This window comes from Drosophila ficusphila, unplaced genomic scaffold (assembly GCF_018152265.1).
Source record: "Drosophila ficusphila isolate 14025-0441.05 unplaced genomic scaffold, ASM1815226v1 contig_309, whole genome shotgun sequence".
In the NCBI taxonomy this organism is placed as follows: domain Eukaryota; kingdom Metazoa; phylum Arthropoda; class Insecta; order Diptera; family Drosophilidae; genus Drosophila; species Drosophila ficusphila.
The window spans coordinates 78961-97985 of record NW_025064215.1 but is presented as its reverse complement, the minus strand read 5'-3'; the positions used below and the strand labels follow the sequence as shown (position 1 = coordinate 97985).

General features: G+C 40.8%; 3 non-coding genes across 3 annotated transcripts; all 3 read right to left on the bottom strand.

The window, feature by feature from the left end:
• Positions 1–485: 485 nt before the first annotated feature.
• LOC122319951 lies at positions 486–2482 on the bottom strand. Its single transcript, XR_006245415.1, has one exon. It is a non-coding gene; the product is annotated as a small subunit ribosomal RNA (ribosomal RNA).
• A 13490-nt stretch (positions 2483–15972) lies between these two features.
• Positions 15973–16152, bottom strand: LOC122319959. Its single transcript, XR_006245422.1, has one exon. It is a non-coding gene; the product is annotated as a 5.8S ribosomal RNA (ribosomal RNA).
• Positions 16153–16752: 600 nt separating this feature from the next.
• LOC122319950 lies at positions 16753–18749 on the bottom strand. Its single transcript, XR_006245414.1, has one exon. It is a non-coding gene; the product is annotated as a small subunit ribosomal RNA (ribosomal RNA).
• Positions 18750–19025: the final 276 nt, after the last annotated feature.

Here is a 19025-nt window from a genome sequence, read left to right as displayed (position 1 = left end):
ACGAAATGCTGCGAAATGTCTTAGTTTTATATAAACAATATTATATCATTTATTACTTGGATAATTTACAATTTCATATAATTTTAATGTGATATAATATTGCGTTTTTTATATAAAACATTAACCTGAAGTAAACCAGGTACAACATTCAACATTTTAGGTTGTTGCATTAGCCAATGTATGCCCATAACTATGATGAACAATACATATTCGCAACGCGTGTATATAATGGTCCATATACACGCAAGTTTCATATTATAATATATAAACATAAATTTGTGAATATATTATAATACAATTTAATTTGCTTGATTATTATTCTTGTTTGCTTGATTTTATTTATAAAAAATTTAATCCAAATTTTCATTGAATTTCTTTTTTTATAAATATATAATTGTTTGGCAATTTTATCTTGTTATATTATAAAAATATATTTTATAATTAAAACAAGTTATTGTTGTTTACGGTAAAGATATTATATACAATAATGATCCTTCCGCAGGTTCACCTACGGAAACCTTGTTATGACTTTTACTTCCTCTAAATAATCAAGTTCGGTCAACTTTTGCGAAACAACCGTAACACGCAAGACGTCACAGTGATCACGTCCGGAGACCTCACTAAATAATTCAATCGGTAGTAGCGACGGGCGGTGTGTACAAAGGGCAGGGACGTAATCAATGCGAGTTAATGACTCACACTTACTGGGAATTCCAAGTTCATGTGAACAGTTTCAGTTCACAATCCCAAGCATGAAAGTGGTTCAGCGGTTTACCCGGACCTCTCGGTCTAGGAAATACACGTTGATACTTTCATTGTAGCGCGCGTGCAGCCCAGGACATCTAAGGGCATCACAGACCTGTTATTGCTCAATCTCATTATTGCTAGACGCAATTTGTCCATTTAAGAAGCTAGTGTCCTTATAATGGGACAAACCAACAGGTACGGTTCCACTTACATAAACACATTCAAACACAATAAACATTTTACTGCCCACCATGAATGAAGGCTATATAAGCTTCAACACCATAATCCTGAAGATATCTATTTAATATATTTGAGTCTCGTTCGTTATCGGAATTAACCAGACAAATCACTCCACGAACTAAGAACGGCCATGCACCACCACCCATAGATTCGAGAAAGAGCTATCAATCTGTCTTACACACTTATGTTCGGACCTGGTAAGTTTTCCCGTGTTGAGTCAAATTAAGCCGCAGGCTCCACTCCTGGTGGTGCCCTTCCGTCAATTCCTTTAAGTTTCAGCTTTGCAACCATACTTCCCCCGGAGCCCAAAAGCTTTGGTTTCCCGGGAAGCGACTGAGAGAGCCATAAAAGTAGCTACACCCAATTGCTAGCTGGCATCGTTTATGGTTAGAACTAGGGCGGTATCTGATCGCCTTCGAACCTCTAACTTTCGTTCTTGATTAATGAAAACATCTTTGGCAAATGCTTTCGCTTAAGTTAGTCTTACGACGGTCCAAGAATTTCACCTCTCGCGTCGTAATACTAATGCCCCCAAACTGCTTCTATTAATCATTACCTCTTGATCTGAAAACCAATGAAAGCAGAACAGAGGTCTTATTTCATTATCCCATGCACAGAATATTCAGGCATTTGAAGCCTGCTTTAAGCACTCTAATTTGTTCAAAGTAATTGTACCGGCCCACAATAACACTCGTTTAAGAGCACTAATGCAGGTTTTTAAATAGGAGGAACATATGAAAAAATACAAGTACTCAATCACATATAAGAACTCCACCGGTAATACGCTTACATACATAAAGGTATAGTACTAACCACAAATGTAAGTTGTACTACCCGTATGAAGCACAAGTTCAACTACGAACGTTTTAACCGCAACAACTTTAATATACGCTATTGGAGCTGGAATTACCGCGGCTGCTGGCACCAGACTTGCCCTCCAATTGGTCCTTGTTAAAGGATTTAAAGTGTACTCATTCCAATTACAGGGCCTCGGATATGAGTCCTGTATTGTTATTTTTCGTCACTACCTCCCCGAGCTGGGAGTGGGTAATTTACGCGCCTGCTGCCTTCCTTAGATGTGGTAGCCGTTTCTCAGGCTCCCTCTTCGGAATCGAACCCTGATTCCCCGTTACCCGTTGCAACCATGGTAGTCCTAGATACTACCATCAAAAGTTGATAGGGCAGACATTTGAAAGATCTGTCGTCGGTACATGACCATACGATCTGCATGTTATCTAGAGTTCAACCAATATAACGATCTTGCGATCGCTTGGTTTTAGCCTAATAAAAGCACATGTCCCATAAAGGTTCATGTTTTAATTGCATGTATTAGCTCTAGAATTACCACAGTTATCCAAGTAACTGTTAAGGATCTAAGGAACCATAACTGATATAATGAGCCTTTTGCGGTTTCACTTTTAATTCGTGTGTACTTAGACATGCATGGCTTAATCTTTGAGAAAAGCATATAACTACTGGCAGGATCAACCAGAATAATGTTTTTCTTTACATATTTCATTCATATTTTCGAATAGAAATAATGCAATATAAATATTATAGATCTATTATTTTAATATTCTATTTTTTGAATTTGATTACGGCCAAAACTTGGATAGCATTCGTAATTCTTCTTTTATGTTTTGTTTTATACTTGTTTCGCCACTAATATAACAAGTTTTAGATGTTATAAGAATTATTCATTACTTTATATATATAAATATACGTATGTATGTATAATTTTATAACATAATTTTTATTTAATATATATTTACTACTATAATTTTATTATATGTACAATATTTTATTCTAAAATATCATTTTATTTCAACATACATAATTATTTATGTATCCACACATTTGCAATTTTTGTTTAATCAATATAAATATTGAATTAAATCATTTGTATTTTGATGTTAAATTTAAAATTTAACATTTTTCCATATAACTCTCGAATGATATATAATATAAAACCGAGCGCATATGAAAAATAAGTATTTATTTAATAATAATATTATTAAAAAATATTATTATTTTATTTGAACTCACTATACCGGCAAACGATATAGTGCGTCCGATTTTAAGGCAGGTACTAATTTAATATACATTATATTAGCCTGCCACCAAAAATTAACGATAATAATTGGAAACCAATTGTTATTATATATATACATATATAACCTTGGCGCACGTTTCAACGATATTATCTTGAGTTTTAATAATATTAGTCCGCTCAGCCAAGTCTCGTATTCAAAAAGAATAAAGAAACAAATTTATACGGATAATATTATTATATATATTGTCAACATTGACTAAATCATATTATATACATAGATTTATATCAAGTCTAGATGGACATCCACTGACCATCCTATAGTAGTTTTTTGCATCGATGTCTTGAAATCGGGCATTTTCAATTGGGCTTGCCACCCCTACAGTTATTCTCCTATAATAACTTAAGAGAATATTGAATTCAGTACTTTTTATATACATATGAATTACTTCTTCATATAATTTATATTTATGCTGATTTTCATATGTATATGGTAAATTTATTTATATTATTGACAAAATCATATGCATCTCATATGTTTTGAACAATACTTGGGTCGGCAACCACTGCCTACCTATAATAGTTTTTGAACACCCTATCTAGATATCGGGTGTTTTCAGTACTAGATGACCCCACACTGTGGCTTTCTCTTAATTTACTTAAGAGTTTATAGGTTTATTTTATACTTTTTTATATACATATGATATATTTCTTAATATAATTGATATTTATGCTGATTTTCATATGTATATGGTAAATTTATTTATATTATTGACAAAATCATATGCATATCATATGTTTTGAACAATACTTGGGTCGGCAACCACTGCCTACCTATAATAGTTTTTGAACACCCTATCTATATATCGGGTGTTTTCAGTACTAGATGAGCCCACACTGTGGCTTTCTCTCAATTTACTTAAGAGTTTATAGGTATATTTCATACTTTTTATATACATATGATATATTTCTTAATATAATTGATATTTATGCTGATTTTCATATGTATATGGTTAATTTATTAATATTATTGACAAAATCATATGCATATCATATGTTTTGAACAATACTTGGGTCGGCAACCACTTATAGGAAGGTTTATAGGTATATTTCATACTTTTTTATATACATATGATATATTTCTTAATATTATTGATATTTATGCTGATTTTCGTATGTATATGGTAAATTTATTTATATTATTGATATCATATATATATATATATATATATATATCGGATATCATAATTTCATATATTTTGAAGAATACTTTGGTCGGCAAAACTGCCTTGCCTACCTATAATGATTTTTAATGGCAAAAAAGTGTTTAGTGTGAGCACCAGTTGCGTTGGTTTAATTTAATTTTATCCCAGTAGCAATTCTTCGGGACAGTAGGAATTTGATTAATTTATTGATGAACATTACTAATTGATTAACAAGGCATTGAACTACACTTTAAAAGTTACAGTTACTCCCGCCATTCAATTGTGTATTTTAAAAAATCTTTTGTTAGTCAGGGTGACTTATATCGTAATAATAAATTAATTACCTATTTTAATAATATTATATCATAGTATAATATTATATGAACGATTCCGCAAATAATATGTATTATTTATAGATATATTAAATATAGGTTTTTTTTTTTTATTCATTACCGGTCACCAATCATCTATATGGCTATACATTCATTAACTATTATTATTAATGTGACGAGACTCTTGGTTACCGTAAAGAGGTTTATATATAGTTATCTCAAACATTACTTTGTTTCTTTTACTTTGACATGATCTTATATGCGTCACTAATAATATGACGGGACATTTGGCTACCGTAAAAGTGGATTCATAGTTAATCTCAAACATTATTTTGTTTCTTTTACTTTGACATGATCTTATATGCGTCACTAATAATATGACGGAACATTTGGCTACCGTAAAAGTGGATTCATAATTAATCTCAAACATTACTTTGTTTCTTTTACTTTGGCATGATCTTATATGCGTCACTAATAATATGACGGGACATTTGGCTACCGTAAAAGTGGATTCATAGTTAATCTCAAACATTACTTTGTTTCTTTTACTTTGACATGATCTTATATGCGTCACTATTAATATGACGGAACATTTGGCAACCGTAAAAGTGGATTCATAGTTAATCTCAAACATTACTTTGTTTCTTTTACTTTGACATGATCTTATATGCGTCACTAATAATATGACGGGACATTTGGCTACCGTAAAAGTGGATTCATAGTTAATCTCAAACATTATTTTGTTTCTTTTACTTTGACATGATCTTATATGCGTCACTAATAATATGACGGAACATTTGGCTACCGTAAAAGTGGATTCATAGTTAATCTCAAACATTACTTTGTTTCTTTTACTTTGACATGATCTTATATGCGTCACTAATAATATGACGGAACATTTGGCTACCGTAAAAGTGGATTCATAGTTAATCTCAAACATTACTTTGTTTCTTTTACTTTGACATGATCTTATATGCGTCACTAATAATATGACGGAAGATTTGGCTACCGTAAAAGTGGATTCATAGTTAATCTCAAACATTACTTTGTTTCTTTTACTTTGACATGATCTTATATGCGTCACTAATAATATGACGGAACATTTGGCTACCGTAAAAGTGGATTCATAGTTAATCTCAAACATTACTTTGTTTCTTTTACTTTGACATGATCTTATATGCGTCACTAATAATATGACGGAACATTTGGCTACCGTAAAAGTGGATTCATAGTTAATCTCAAACATTACTTTGTTTCTTTTACTTTGACATGATCTTATATGCGTCACTAATAATATGACGGAACATTTGGCTACCGTAAAAGTGGATTCATAGTTAATCTCAAACATTACTTTGTTTCTTTTACTTTGGCATGATCTTATATGCGTCACTAATAATATGACGGAACATTTGGCTACCGTAAAAGTGGATTCATAGTTAATCTCAAACATTACTTTGTTTCTTTTACTTTGGCATGATCTTATATGCGTCACTAATAATATGACGAGTACTTTTTGGCTACCTTTTTCTTTGGATTCCCCAAAAATCCAAAATTATAATTATCAAAATAAATTTAATAATTATTAATATTCTTTCCATTTCGTTATTTTATTAAATATCGAATCATCAAGCAAAGGATAAGCTTCAGTGGATCGCAGTATGGCAGCTGCTCAACCACTTACAACACCTTGCCTGTTACAAAAGTCGTTTACAATTGATTCTAGGCTTTGTCATTGTATTAAATAATGTTTTTATATGTAACTAGCGCGGCATCAGGTGATCGAAGATCCTCCCAATTTACTATGTTACAAATTACATTGGCATCACATCCATTGTCGTTTATAAAATGAATTATAAACTTTAAATGGTTTAGAAGCCATACAATGCAAATTGCCCCTTATTTATCATTGCAGTCCAGCACGGATACGACCTTAGAGGCGTTCAGGCATAATCCAACGGACGTAGCGTCATACCACTGTTCGCTCGAACAAGTATTGTGCCATTGGTCCGTACCTGCGGTTCCTCTCGTACTACGCAGGAATGCTGTCGCAACAACGTTTTGTCATTAGTAGGGTAAAACTAACCTGTCTCACGACGGTCTAAACCCAGCTCACGTTCCCTTGCATGGGTGAACAATCCAACGCTTGGTGAATTTTGCTTCACAATGATAGGAAGAGCCGACATCAAAGGATCAAAAAGCGACGTCGCTATGAACGCTTGGCCGCCACAAGCCAGTTATCCCTATGGTAACTTTTCTGACACCTCTTGTTAAAAACTCTTTAAACCAAAAGGATCGATAGGCCGAGCTTTTGCTGTCCCTGTGTGTACTGAACACCGAGATCAAGTCAGCATTTGCCCTTTTGCTCTATGTGTGGTTTCTGTCCGCACTGAGCTGGCCTTGGGACACCTCCGTTATTATTTGAGAGATGTACCGCCCCAGTCAAACTCCCTACCTGGCAATGTCCTTGAATTGGATCATACCTGAGTAATTGGAGTTATACCAAATTTTCAAATCAAAAATACATAAATGCATCGTTTTATTAAAGAATTTGTTTGCGATTATATAACAAACTCGTGATACTTTGATCAAGAAGCTTGCATCAAAACCCAATACCATAAGATATAATAAATATATCCGTATAATGGCTAGGAAATGATACACGTTCCATTTAATCAAGTAAGTAAGGAAACAATAAGAGTAGTGGTATTTCATTGGCGATATCAAACCGAAGCCTAATATCTCCCACTTATTCTACACCTCTTATGTCTCCTTACACTGCCAGATTAGAGTCAAGCTCAAAAGGGTCTTCTTTCCCCGCTAATTATTCCAAGCCCGTTCCCTTGGCTGTGGTTTCGCTAGATAGTAGATAGGGACAGGTGGTGTGGATCGGATCCCTCCGAGTTTTATTTAACGTGGCGTGTTCCACATTGAAGGGAGTACAGCCACGACACTCTTATATACCCATGTATATAGTGCATGTGTCTAGATTAAGCGCCAGACCAACGCCCCAAAATAGAAGCTACAGCTATGTACGTAGCAACTATCCCGGTAGCAATTCGAGTGTGTGCTTGTCGGGCAAACACTCCCCCTTGCTGAGGAGCGAGATCTATCTAAAATCTCTTCTGATCTTAGGGTCACAGCACCCGAGTCGTATATACGCAACTCTTCGTCGAACTTGAAAGTTCTACCCGCGATATAGGTATCAACCACAGCCACCACGATACTCCCACAAGGGGGCCGACCTCAATGAGCAGCCTTGGAAGGCACTGCTCAACCCGTGGTACCGAAATGCAGGGTTCGGTGGACCCTCCCTTTTGGCTCCGACAAGCCCGGATAGAGTGCCCATGCCATATTAGTCGCCTCCTACGACAAGCAATGGTGGGCTGTGGCAGTATTCTTCTCCGCTCACCACACGGCGTAAACAAAAGGAACTAGGAGTTCCTCCCTCTCCTGGTGAAAACCTCCTCAGCAAACTCCTTCAGCCTTCGAGTCCTGTCCTCGTCCTCCAGAATCCTTCCAAACGTCCAGGTTTCGCCAACGCGCTGCACACCAAGTCCATTGAGGTCGCGCAAATCTGCATAAAGGGGGCAAGCACAAAGGATGTGCTCCCAATCCTCATTAGGATCGCCACATGAGCATGCGGCGGTATCGCTAAGAGCTCTCCTATGCAGAAATGCGTTCAACGACCCGTGCCCTGTAAGCAGGAATCCCATGCGCATCGAAAACCCAAAATTGAGATTTCGATGGACGAGGCCGACATTTGGGATGAAGTTGTGGGTCACCCGTCCTGGGGAGTCCACATCATTCCATCTGTCCTGCCAATCACGCAATAGACACTCGTCAATCCGCTCCATTCTCTGCTTCCAGCTTAGACCTGAAAGGTCTTCGCCGTAGAGCCAGTCGTATTCCTCCAACGGGTATCCACGCTTCAGCTTGAACTTAACAGCAATTTTCATTGCAGCCAAGTCAAGCGGGGGAGCTCCAGCAAGAACCTGCAGTGCCAGGGAAGACACTGTTCGGCATACCGGAAGGCTTCCAAGTAGGATCAGCCTTTGGCAGGCAATAAGTCGCCTCCTGGCCACTATTTGCCTCGTCGTACTGACATACCATACCGAGGCACCAAAGAGCACACAGGGTGCTAAGAGTCCGGCATATATGGTCCGCTTGGCTCGAGGACTGAGGCCCCAGTCGGCTCGAGGCACACGCGCCAATGCTCCAACAACTCCCGTGATCCGCATTCTGAGCGAGGTGATGTGCACCATGAAGCTCATGCGCTCACTGACTTTGATGCCAAGGTACCGGCAGCTGCGGACATATGGTAAGCTTGCTCCCGCAAATCTTACCAATGGCGTTCGCGCCATGTTGCCCTTCAGCAGCATAACCACCGTCTTGCTGGTGGAAACGGTTACACCAATTTCTGCTCCCCACGTTTCAACAATGGACATTAGTTGCGCTCCTTTTTCTTCAAGCGCGAGTCTGGAGTTTCCCTCGATGAGAAGAAGCAGGTCATCCGCGTACGCGCTGAGTGCGCAGTACGGCTCAAGGCGCTGTAGCAGTACATCCATCAGTAGATCCCAAATAAATGGGCCACTGATTGACCCCTGCGGGCAACCTCTAGTGACTGGTACGTCCACGGTACCAACACTGCTTCGGATCACTGCTCTTCGGCCGGAGAAGAAGCTTCGCCACAAGCTCATTTCCCGGCATCCCAACTCGGCCAATCGGCGCAGTGCAGCGCACCATTCGACGTTGTCGAAAGCTCCTTTGAAGTCCACGAAAAGTCCAAGCACGTATCGCGCCGTGCTGGCGGCGACACTGCTCTTTACGTGTCTCCAAGCTTCCTCCACACATCGTCCTCGGCGAAATCCAAACTGCCATCTGCAGCCTTCCGGAAGAACTTCTCTAACGCGATTCACCATGATTCCCTCAAGCACCTTGCCAAAAACGGGCAGCAGGCAGATTCCCCTGTACGAGGATGGCTCGCACTTGTCCTTGTCGGGTCCCTTGAGTAGCGCCACTACACGTGGACACTTCCACTCGCTGGGAAAGTACCCCGACCGGATGCATCGGGAAAAGAGCCTCGTGAGGTATTGAGGTATGGCGCGCCAGACCGCCTTGCAGATCGTGCCGTTGATGCCGTCCATGCCAGGCGAGCGTCTGCTCTTCAACCTGGCGACACAAGCATCAACCTCGAATTCATCGAGCGCCGGTGGGACTGTCTCCGCGTAGGCAATCGGTGCATCTGACTCCGCAACTGGGAAAAAGTTACGGAGGAGCACTCGCGCACAGTCACCCCAATCGGTGACCAGCTCGCCATTTACGCGAAGACACCCAATCTCCGAGCGTTTGTTACGACCGCGGCAAATCTTGTAGACGCGCCCCCATGGATCGTCTGCGTTCTCTCCCACGAAGTTTTTCCAGCTGTCCTCCTTCGCCTTCAGAATAAGCTTTTTGTAGCCGGCTGAGGCGATCCTCAGTTCGACCACAAGCAGCTCAGTCCTTTCGACGTCGCCCCGTCGGCGGGCGTCCTGGAGCCTGCGCCGAAGTCTTCTGACTTCGCGGCGCGCAGAGCTGAGGTCGGCGGTCCACCAACGTGCTCTCCTCCTAGGCGATCTCGGCGTCTTCCTGCCCAGCGCAAGGTCGCACGCCTCGTGCACCACTTGCCGCAGGGCTGAAACTTGCTGGTCCAACGGCGATTCAGAGAAGTCTTCCGAAAGTCCAGCTGCCCGGCTCACCAATTCCTCTTCGAACAATCGCCAGCGAGCAGTGGAGAAGTTCCAGGACGGCACAGGAGCTATGCTCTCAACTGCGCGCGTGGTAGTTGGTGTGGCAACAACAGTAATCCTGTTGTGATCACTTAACTCCCACTCGCCCACTCTCCACTCATATGTGGCCCACATAGATGCTGCTTCGTTGGCGATCGTCACGTCGATATCACTGCGGGCTCTGCCGCTATCGAACGTGAACACCTCACTGTGCTGGTTAAGAGCGACGACTCCTTTCTCCAGCATCCACTCAGACAGCAGTTCACCCCGGGTGCGGTTAGCTTGCCCCTCGGTCTGCCGAGAGAGCTTGCTAAACCACATGGGGGATACTGCATTCGCATCAAGTCCCATGATGCACGGCGTTCTGCTGGCCTGCAGCAGGACCGCATCCATGTATCTGAGATACGGGTCTAGGTCGGCGTCGAATTGGCAATATACGGAGCAAAGGAAGATTGAGCCAAAACTCCCTTTAACGCTCACGCATACGCCGTGGTCGGTGGTGAGGGGCTCCACTGGCATACAGATGACATCCTGGTGATCCACTAGGATGGCTGCCTTCCCTCGCCGATCGGCGAAGATCCTCATTCCTTCAGGCAGCACATCCATCCTCCCGACGTCTGGATATGGCTCCTGCAAAAGTGCGAACAGAAATCCTGATTCCCTCAATCGGACTCCGAGCTCGACAGTCGCAGCTCGGCCTCGGCCACAGTTTGCCTGGATGATGCTAAACATTAGTGTCTAGCATTCACCCTCGCCAGCACAGCCGCATACACTGGGCAGCTTGGGGACAACATATTGTGTCCCGATGCATACCCCTTGAAGCGGCAGTTCCGGCAGTCCACCGGGTTCGTGCAACTCCGCGCACTGTGGCCGTTCTGTCCGCACTGGCGGCACACATTCTCCTTATATCGGCACTGGGCGACCTTGTGGTCGAATCCGACGCACCTGTGGCAGGCGTACGTGCGCACCAAGGCTCGGCAGTTGTAGGCGAACCAGCCGATGTACGCCTTTGCACCATCCAGCACCTCAAGGGCCACGGCGTTGACGTCGAGCGTCACATTGACTGTGGCGCCGTCAGCCGCAGACCATGGCTTCTCAAGGTGTACCGCCTTTTCAAAGGAGGCCACATCCATCACATCCGCGAAGTTGTTCCTGTAGAGGTCCTTCATAAAGTCGGCTGGCTTCGTCGCAGTGTCGACGTTGCTAACGACCACCTTGGGTCGCTGCACCGGGCTCTGCTTGATCTCCAGGCCAACTTCTGCAAACTTCTTGTTTGCGACAACCTTCCGAATCTCACCTGATGAGGGGGTGCGGATGATGGCACCGCCACGCGCAAGCCCTCTCACCTCATGCAGGCGGACGCCAAGCGAAGGGGCGATCTCCTTGCGCACCTTTTCGGCAACCTCCTTTCCGCTCACTGACGGGTCCTTGCTCACCACGACGGCGGACCACGTCTCGCGTGGCTTCCGCGGGGCAGGCACCGGAGCAGCTAGAGGCGCTGGCAGGCTGGGATATGCGGCTGCATACCCAGCAGGTGGCATGGGGACCACAGCCTGCGCCATGACGGACTTCGGGGGCGGCGGCGGCGGCATTCGCTGCTGGTCGCGGAGAGCCTCCAAGGCTGCATTCCGCGCCGATAGCGCAATTACCAGGCCCTCGTACCTATTTAGGCACCGCATCATGGCGCAGGCCTGCTTGGTCGACAGATTCGACGCAACGACTTCGTCCAGGAACTCATCCTTGATCTTGGCCAGCTCGGCCACCGTATCAGGGACGGACGCGACGACGGGAGGGGGGACGGGGACAGGGGGGGCAGCCGCGGCTCCACCAGCATTCCTGGCAGCAGCGAGGGCAGCAGCGGGGGCAGCAGCGGGGGCAGCAGCGGGGGCAACAGCGGGAGCAGCAGCGGGAGCAGCAGCGAGAGCAGCAGCGGGAGCAGCGGCAGCGACGCCAGCGGCAGCGACGTCAATGGCAGCGACGTCAGCGGCAGCGGCAGAGGCTGAGGCCAACGCCACCTCGAGAGAGGAGAACGGGCTCTCCTCGAGCACACCTACCGGCGCCGGCAGAGGCTTGTTGACGTCAAGCGCCAACAGCTTCGGCTGCGTCGGTTTCGGCACCGCGCTCGTCGTCGCCTTCCCTCTCTTTCCGCGCCGACGCCTCGCCGTACTCGCAGCACTACTGGGCCGACTGCTGGCCCGACTGCTCGCCGACAGCTCGCTCTCAGAGAGCGCGCCCTCCATTGGGAGTAGGGGAGAGTAAAAACTGTGCTCTACTCACCCACACACACAAAGCTGCAGCGGAAAATTACCAGCACGTGCTGTTGTTGACAAACTTCACACGGTGTTTTCGCGAGGAAAACCGCACTTTTCCGACCGGAAAACTAAACGATTATAATCGCTTGGTGAATCTACGAATTTTAAACTAAAAATTAGCAATTTATTCGCACGGAATCAAAAGTTATTCACAAATTATTGGAGCACGTCGAAAACACACGTCCGTCGTTAATCCATTCATGCGCGTCACTAATTAGATGACGAGGCATTTGGCTACCTTAAGAGAGTCATAGTTACTCCCGCCGTTGACCCGCGCTTACTTGAATTTCTTCACTTTGACATTCAGAGCACTGGGCAGAAATCACATTGTGTCAACACCCGCTAGGGCCATCACAATGCTTTGTTTTAATTAGACAGTCGGATTCCCCAAGTCCGTGCCAGTTCTGAATTGATTGTTAATTGATAATCGTTATAATTAATAAGAACTAATCGGTTTGAGCCAATTAGTATTCTTAAAAATTTTAGCAAGAAAGTTCCACAATTGGCTACGTAACTAAACTATCCGGGGAACAAGTAACCACCATAAATGATAGACACTCTATTTACCCAGAACGAGCACATAAACCATGTTATTGTTTCCCAATCAAGCCCGACTATCTCAATCTTCAGAGCCAATCCTTATCCCGAAGTTACGGATCTAATTTGCCGACTTCCCTTACCTACATTATTCTATCGACTAGAGACTCTTCACCTTGGAGACCAGCTGCGGATATTGGTACGGCCTGTTGAGAAGTTTGCGTGTCCCCACCATAAATTTTCAAGGTCCGAGGAGAAAATATCGACACAACAGTATATGTCATGCTCTTCTAGCCCATCTACCATATCTCTCTGCGAAAGACTTCCATGGTAGTACGGCTATAAAACAGAAAAGAAAACTCTTCCGATATCTCTCGACGGCTTCTTTATGGTCGTTCCTGTTGCCAGGATGAGCACGAGGCCCATATTTAATAACAAACGGATACTCAACAGGTTACGGAATTGGAACCGTATTCCCTTTCGTTCAAAATTATTCAAGTATATTATTTTTGGCTTGTATATATATTTATTTAGTCATTAGTTTTTTACTTGAAAATTTTCGGCTTTCGCCTTGAACTTAGGACCGACTAACTCGTGATCAACCACTGTTCACACGAAACCCTTCTCCACTTCAGTCCTCCAAGGTCTCATTCGATTATTTGCTACTACCACCAAGATCTGTACCAATGGCAGCTCCATGCAGGCTTACGCCAAACACTTCTACGCATACCATTGTACCTTCCTACTCACTAAAGTTTCAAAATTTATATTACAAGTAATATAAATCATCTACTTTAGCGGTAATGTATAGGTATACAACTTAAGCGCCATCCATTTTAAGGGCTAGTTGCTTCGGCAGGTGAGTTGTTACACACTCCTTAGCGGATTTCGACTTCCATGATCACCGTCCTGCTGTTTTAAGCAACCAACGCCTTTCATGGTGTATCTGCATGAGTTGTTAATTTGGGCACCGTAACATTACGTTTGGTTCATCCCACAGCGCCAGTTCTGCTTACCAAAAGTGGCCCACTGGGCACATTATATCATAACCTTAAACTTCATATCAAGAAAGTTAAGGTTCTTACCCATTTAAAGTTTGAGAATAGGTTAAGATCGTTTCGACCCTAAGGCCTCTAATCATTCGCTTTACCAGATAAGATTATTTTATATAATATTAAAATGCACCAGCTATCCTGAGGGAAACTTCGGAAGGAACCAGCTACTAGATGGTTCGATTGGTCTTTCGCCCCTATACTCAATTCTGACAATCGATTTGCACGTCAGAACTGTTTCGGTCTTCCATCAGGGTTTCCCCTGACTTCAACCTGATCAAGTATAGTTCACCATCTTTCGGGTCACAGCATATATGCTCAAGGTACGTTCCAGTTAGAGGCATAAATAATATAAATATCATTATACATAACTATATAGAACGCCCCGGGATTGTGTTAATTAACTATAAATAGTTAAAAAACTAATCCCATTATTAGTCAAGTTAATTACGCTATTAGGTTTATATCCCAATAACTTGCACATATGTTAGACTCCTTGGTCCGTGTTTCAAGACGGGTCCCGAAGGTATCCTGAATCTTTCGCATTGTTAATCATACAAGTGCATATAATAAACACAAAAATCATTGATAATTATGCCATTATATAATTCCGAAAAATTAACGCACTGTAATCATATAAATCTATCAGCACTTTATCAAATTAATGACATTTATTTTGTGTTAAAACGCAAGCATTTTAATTTAAATAAACTATAAGCCATATTTTATGATAAATTTTGTATGCTAATAGATTACAATGTCCTTATATGGAAAAAATGCACACTATTATCATAATATTGTTTAAATATTACAATTTTAATGATGAATTTTCCATAATGGATATTCAGGTTCATCGGGCTTAACCTCTAAGCAGTTTCACGTACTATTTAACTCTCTATTCAGAGTTCTTTTCAACTTTCCCTCACGGTACTTGTTTACTATCGGTCTCATGGTTATATTTAGTTTTAGATGGAGTTTACCACCCACTTAGTGCTGCACTATCAAGCAACACGACTCTTTGGAAACATCATCTAGTAATCATTAACGTTATACGGGCCTGGCACCCTCTATGGGTAAATGGCCTCATTTAAGAAGGACTTAAATCGTTAATTTCTCATACTAGAATATTGACGCTCCATACACTGCATCTCACATTTGCCATATAGACAAAGTGACTTAGTGCTGAACTGATTTCTTTTCGCTCGCCGCTACTAAGAAAATCCTAGTTAGTTTCTTTTCCTCCCCTAATTAATATGCTTAAATTCAGGGGGTAGTCCCATATGAGTTGAGGTTGTATATAACATTTTTTTTTTCAATATATTCTTTACATTTATATAATGGAGAAACATTTAATGAATTCGTATAAAAATTTTTTTCATTAATTAGTTTTAATTTAGTTATGAGTTTTAAACGAATTTAACGAAGAACAATAACATTTACAAAAGATTTCAATTTTACTAAATCATTAATAAGAGACAATTCTAGATGAAAAATATTTCAAACATTTTTTATGCTAGACATTCCTCAGTATTATATGATTGAAAATGAAAATATTTTTCTTCGTTTTTCACAATCAAATTATTTATAATGTGAGATAATGTTTTCCATAGATATTTTAATATTATGAATAAAAATAATAATTATATTTAATTAAAATTTTTATCCAATAATATACCATATGCTTAGAAATTTGATTACCAAATTTCTAAACAACTTAATTAGCATAGTCTTACAACCCTCAACCATATGTAGTCCAAGCAGCACTAAAAAATTAATTAAAGTACCATAACAGCATGGACTGCGATATGCGTTCAAAATGTCGATGTTCATGTGTCCTGCAGTTCACACGATGACGCACAGTTTGCTGCGTTCTTCATCGACCCATGAGCCGAGTGATCCACCGCTTAGAGTTTTTATATTTATTATTTCAATTTGTCAAATATGAATTTATTGAAAGAAATTAAAAATACACCATTTTACTGGCATATATCAATTCCTTCAATAAATCTTTTTTTTATACCTAAAACGAAATGCTGCGAAATGTCTTAGTTTTATATAAACAATATTATATCATTTATTACTTGGATAATTTACAATTTCATATAATTTTAATGTGATATAATATTGCGTTTTTTATATAAAACATTAACCTGAAGTAAACCAGGTACAACATTCAACATTTTAGGTTGTTGCATTAGCCAATGTATGCCCATAACTATGATGAACAATACATATTCGCAACGCGTGTATATTATGGTCCATATACACGCAAGTTTCATATTATAATATATAAACATAAATTTGTGAATATATTATAATACAATTTAATTTGCTTGATTATTATTCTTGTTTGCTTGATTTTATTTATAAAAAAATTTAATCCAAATTTTCATTGAATTTCTTTTTTTTATAAATATATAATTGTTTGGCAATTTTATCTTGTTATATTATAAAAATATATTTTATAATTAAAACAAGTTATTGTTGTTTACGGTAAAGATATTATATACAATAATGATCCTTCCGCAGGTTCACCTACGGAAACCTTGTTACGACTTTTACTTCCTCTAAATAATCAAGTTCGGTCAACTTTTGCGAAACAACCGTAACACGCAAGGCGTCACAGTGATCACGTCCGGAGACCTCACTAAATAATTCAATCGGTAGTAGCGACGGGCGGTGTGTACAAAGGGCAGGGACGTAATCAATGCGAGTTAATGACTCACACTTACTGGGAATTCCAAGTTCATGTGAACAGTTTCAGTTCACAATCCCAAGCATGAAAGTGGTTCAGCGGTTTACCCGGACCTCTCGGTCTAGGAAATACACGTTGATACTTTCATTGTAGCGCGCGTGCAGCCCAGGACATCTAAGGGCATCACAGACCTGTTATTGCTCAATCTCATTATTGCTAGACGCAATTTGTCCATTTAAGAAGCTAGTGTCCTTATAATGGGACAAACCAACAGGTACGGCTCCACTTACATAAACACATTCAAACACAATAAACATTTTACTGCCCACCATGAATGAAGGCTATATAAGCTTCAACACCATAATCCTGAAGATATCTATTTAATATATTTGAGTCTCGTTCGTTATCGGAATTAACCAGACAAATCACTCCACGAACTAAGAACGGCCATGCACCACCACCCATAGATTCGAGAAAGAGCTATCAATCTGTCTTACACACTTATGTTCGGACCTGGTAAGTTTTCCCGTGTTGAGTCAAATTAAGCCGCAGGCTCCACTCCTGGTGGTGCCCTTCCGTCAATTCCTTTAAGTTTCAGCTTTGCAACCATACTTCCCCCGGAGCCCAAAAGCTTTGGTTTCCCGGGAAGCGACTGAGAGAGCCATAAAAGTAGCTACACCCAATTGCTAGCTGGCATCGTTTATGGTTAGAACTAGGGCGGTATCTGATCGCCTTCGAACCTCTAACTTTCGTTCTTGATTAATGAAAACATCTTTGGCAAATGCTTTCGCTTAAGTTAGTCTTACGACGGTCCAAGAATTTCACCTCTCGCGTCGTAATACTAATGCCCCCAAACTGCTTCTATTAATCATTACCTCTTGATCTGAAAACCAATGAAAGCAGAACAGAGGTCTTATTTCATTATCCCATGCACAGAATATTCAGGCATTTGAAGCCTGCTTTAAGCACTCTAATTTGTTCAAAGTAATTGTACCGGCCCACAATAACACTCGTTTAAGAGCACTAATGCAGGTTTTTAAATAGGAGGAACATATGAAAAAATACAAGTACTTAATCACATATAAGAACTCCACCGGTAATACGCTTACATACATAAAGGTATAGTACTAACCACAAATGTAAGTTGTACTACCCGTATGAAGCACAAGTTCAACTACGAACGTTTTAACCGCAACAACTTTAATATACGCTATTGGAGCTGGAATTACCGCGGCTGCTGGCACCAGACTTGCCCTCCAATTGGTCCTTGTTAAAGGATTTAAAGTGTACTCATTCCAATTACAGGGCCTCGGATATGAGTCCTGTATTGTTATTTTTCGTCACTACCTCCCCGAGCTGGGAGTGGGTAATTTACGCGCCTGCTGCCTTCCTTAGATGTGGTAGCCGTTTCTCAGGCTCCCTCTCCGGAATCGAACCCTGATTCCCCGTTACCCGTTGCAACCATGGTAGTCCTAGATACTACCATCAAAAGTTGATAGGGCAGACATTTGAAAGATCTGTCGTCGGTACATGACCATACGATCTGCATGTTATCTAGAGTTCAACCAATATAACGATCTTGCGATCGCTTGGTTTTAGCCTAATAAAAGCACATGTCCCATAAAGGTTCATGTTTTAATTGCATGTATTAGCTCTAGAATTACCACAGTTATCCAAGTAACTGTTAACGATCTAAGGAACCATAACTGATATAATGAGCCTTTTGCGGTTTCACTTTTAATTCGTGTGTACTTAGACATGCATGGCTTAATCTTTGAGACAAGCATATAACTACTGGCAGGATCAACCAGAATAATGTTTTTCTTTACATATTTCATTCATATTTTCGAATAGAAATAATGCAATATAAATATTATAGATCTATTATTTTAATATTCTATTTTTTGAATTTGATTACGGCCAAAACTTGGATAGCATTCGTAATTCTTCTTTTATGTTTTGTTTTATACTTGTTTCGCCACTAATATAACAAGTTTTAGATGTTATAAGAATTATTCATTACATCATATATATAAATATACGTATGTATGTATAATTTTATAACATAATTTTTATTTAATATATATTTA